The sequence below is a fragment of the Vigna unguiculata genome, chromosome 5 (genome assembly GCF_004118075.2).
Source record: "Vigna unguiculata cultivar IT97K-499-35 chromosome 5, ASM411807v1, whole genome shotgun sequence".
Taxonomy (NCBI): Eukaryota; Viridiplantae; Streptophyta; class Magnoliopsida; order Fabales; family Fabaceae; genus Vigna; species Vigna unguiculata.
The window spans coordinates 10,465,215-10,469,734 of record NC_040283.1 but is presented as its reverse complement, the minus strand read 5'-3'; positions in this window follow the sequence as shown (position 1 = coordinate 10,469,734).

Below are 4,520 nucleotides of genomic sequence, written 5' to 3'. Positions count from 1 at the left end.
GAAAATTTTCTATCTACTTATATAGAATTTTTATTTTAAGTGATTTTAAAATTGAAATTTTAGTGTAGAATTTTTAAACTGGATATTTGGAAATTTAAAAAAATAAATAAATAATGACATTAAAAAAACTAAATAATAAACTATACCATTATGCTTTTGTAGAATAACTAAAAAAAAAAATTCAAACTCTTTAATATGAATTGTGGGAATACAAATCTTAAAACAAAAAAACAGCATACATGGTCGTATTTCATTATTAATTAATGGAAGCATAAACTTATATGTTATTAGTAAATAGGACAAGGACAAAAGAAAACGTACATAAGAGGAACAGAGAGAGGAAGGTAGGGGAAGAGAGAGAAAGAGAGTGAGAGTAAAGTATGAAAGAGACCTAGAGAGAATCCTTTAATGAATTTAATTATTTTTAACGAATGAAGAATACTTTTAAGATCAATTATACATAGAGCATTTATATTTAGGTTTAATTATTTGGATGATACCCACTTTTATTTAAATGTGTCAGTTTGCTACCTGTTTTTAAAATGTGTCAATTGACTTCTAACTTTTTGAAAAGATATATCAATTAGGTCATTTTCAGCAAAAGATTATTAATACGTTAATGGTATTGATATTTAAAATTACTTACAAAATTAATTATTAATATTTATATTAAAATTGAGTGGTAAAAATGATGAATTAAGTTAACGGTTTTAATAATTTTTGTGTGAAATGGACCTGATTAAGATACTTCTTTAAAATTGGAACTAGATTGACACATTTTTAAAAGCGGGTATCAAACTGACACGTCTGAACGAAAGTGGATACCATCCAACTAATTAAACCTTATATTTATTTTAAAAAAGTCTACAACATATTATTTTACACTCACCTTTGTAATAAATAGCCAATGTAATAGAAACATGTTGTAATTATATTCTTGTAACAGGGAAAGAACCAAAGTTCATGAAAGAGGTGGTTTTTTTTTTATAAATAAATTATACTAATGACTTTTTTTTAATTAATTACTCAGACATTTGTCTTTTTTAAATCTCTACAATATCTTTTTTTTTTTTTGGTTTTTTTTACATTACATATGCAATTCTAAAAGTATTACTCTTTATAAAGGAAGTCATCACCATAATAAAAATATGTGTAAATATAATTTTAAAACTACTCAAAAAATATCATTATAATTTATTATTTTTATAATATTTCATTAGTTAAGAATTATTTTTGATATTTAACCAAGTCATCTTTATATATAATATTTTAGATTCACTAAATAATTCAATTTTTTTTCTCAACACAAAACACACTCTTAAGCATTAAAAGATAATTTATTTTATAGATAGATAAAGTAAAGAAATGTTAGAAACACATTTCTGATATGATTTTGTTAATATTCTCTCCTTTATCAGCTAAAATTTATTGGAAAAAGAAATTTACAACATATTTCCTAATTTGACATTTTTTTTATCCTCTTTTTTATTATGTTTTCGACATCCTAACTCCGCGAGCTAAAAGATAAACTCATGTAATTAAATTTAAATTATTCATTGTAAAAGTCGAGGACGACTATCATACATTAGCATTATAAATTGTTGCTCAGATATGGGAGAAAGAACAATTATTAAAGTATTTACATTAAATTTATTAAATATTTAAGATGTTGATGTTGATATAAAATATATGTTAGTACATGTCCATGATTAGGGATGTCAAAAAAAATTCGTACCTGCAGATATATGTGGATAAAATCTTCATTGGGTAGGAAACAAATATTCAAAATGGATACCCGCTACTCGCGAGTATTGGTATTTTTTATACTTGCATGTTAATACGGCGGGTACATGTATTATAGTATCCGTACCCATGGATATCCGTACCCGCTAAACTTTAATTCACAAAAATACACACACACACACACACACACACACACACATATATATATATATATATATATATATATATATATATATATATATATATATATATATGTATATAGCTATCAAAATGGGTAACTCGACCCGACCCGGCTCGACCCACCACAGGTTGATCATTGTTAAGACTCCAGCAAGTGTGCCAGGTCGTGCAAGTAGTAACCGGTAAAACTGAGATATCGTTTCCCAAGAGACCCGTGTATACTAAATAATCGTGTAATTAATAACTAATTTAAACTAAAGAATAAATTCATAATTTGGGGTTTTGTGTGCAAGAAAGTAAATATTGCATAAACAAGTAAAATGTGAACTTGGATATCTGAAAACTATAGAAGATGGAAAAGACTAGAGATGCAATGGATTGATATTATTGGGGTTAGACTTCACCGACTTCACTCTCATGTATATAAAACAATAAAACTCTTCTCCATTAAATTACTAATGTCAACCCATAAGTCCACTCAACCCTAATCTCTTAGTTGAATGAGCCTAGGTTTCCTTATTACGAGTCAATTCCTTGAATCCCTAAATAAGCAAACTCGCTTTACAAGCTAGGGTTTAAGACAAATAATAGGTCAAGTTCCATTCCTAGATACAAGTTCTATTAGGTATCTTGTTCAAATTCTAGGTTTCAAGAGATATTTTCCAATACCTAATGACCCAAATATCATGCAATGAATGGTTAAAACAAAGCAAGCTTTAAGTAAATAAACAAGGATACTAGAAATTAATGGAAGAAGCATATATAAATTCAAATCATCCACAAATACAAGAGAATTTAGTAGCTACATCTAACCCCAACAAAATGGGTTTAGCTCTCCATTGTCATGGAGAACCCAAACTTACAAAATGAAAGTGAAAGAGGGAAGAGATACAAAGAGGAAAAAGGGATAGTTCTCACTAGCCCTAGCAGACCTCCAAGCGCTCCAAAACGTGTTGCTCGAGCTCCAAAACGTCCAAGATGAGTTTCCCCTTGCGAAAACAGAAGAAAAATGGCCAATTTGCCACATCAGTGAAAGTGGTGCCTGGCTGAAGCCTCCCATCGCCAGGTGCAACCTCTAAAACAGTGTTGAAAACTTGTTTGTGTCGCCTGGCAGTGTCCAGGTGTCGCCAGGCGGTGAGCCACTAGAAGCATGGTGTCGCCTGGAGTTGGCATTGTGTCGCCAAGCGCTTCTTGTTGCTTCCTTTTTATGACATTTTTTATCTTCTCCTTATTATTTCAGGTCACTCATTTGTTTGGATTTTTGGAATAAAGCTTCCAATCTATAAATAGACACAAAATGGGGATTAGTGGTATATTTAGATCAATGTAACCCAAAATGTATTTATTTACAAAAGTAAGGTAAAATTGAGGATTAAATAGGTTAAAAGCTTTGGAAGAGATGATTTTGCTAATAAAATATAACTTGGATAATGGTAAAAATTAACATTATCAATCACTTAGTGAGACAACCGAACCCGACTTACTTATTAGCGAGCCAAAAAAATTCGAACTCGACCTGGTCCACCACGGGTTGGTAGGTTAAACGGGTTGCCTCACAAGGGATCACTTAATTAAAAAATATACAATTTTTTAATTTTGTTTCAGTCAAAACTAAATTATAATTCTAGTTAAAATCTAAATAAACTTTAATACAATCAAAATACTAACCAAAATCACAAAAATACAAATTATCTATGTGTTGGCTAAAACAAATAACCTAACATGACCCAAATACAAAGGCTAAACAAATACTTGTGTAACAATTTATTTGCGGGTTGGTGAGCCAACCCGGCTCACCACGGGTTCAACCGAGTCAGCCGGGTCAAAAATCAATACATATTGAATTTTGTAAAAAACTTTCATTCCAACCCGGCCCGAACCCGTGGTGAGCCAGGTTGGCTCGCGGGTTCCTACCCATTTTGATAGCTATATATATATATATATATATATATATATATATATATATATATATATATATATATATATATATATATATATATATATATATAAGTAAAAAACATTCTGACCTAATTTTTTCTAAGCTGCACATCTTGTCTTCTTTCTTCATTCTTCCAGCTTGAAGTATTGATACGTTGTCTTCTTCTAGGTATACCTTTTGACATTCTTCTCTTTTCGTTCTTTGAAATTGGACATATACATCAAACACTATATAAACAATAACGTTTATGGTATGCTTGTTGTCAAATGATGAAGTTAACAAAATAATAATACTTGACACGTGACAATTGAAGTTTATTATTTGTTTATTTTTCAAGAATCAATCAGAGGAAGTGAGCTTGTTGATCTAAGCACTAATTAAAGAATTTCTATTGTGTTGAACGTCATTTTATATTTACTTTTATAATTATTTGGCTTGTATGAACTGGAGTTTATTGGAACTTTATTTAAAATTTATGACAATGATGTATTTTGTTTTATTTTATTTTATTTAAATTTATGATTAAATATTTATTTTTTAAATAATTTTGTAAATACCCGCAGGTACCCGTAAATATGAAAAAAAATAGACGGATAGGATACGGAGGAGCTACTACTCGTAACTTACCCGCTCCGTTGACATTCCTACCCAAAACCTC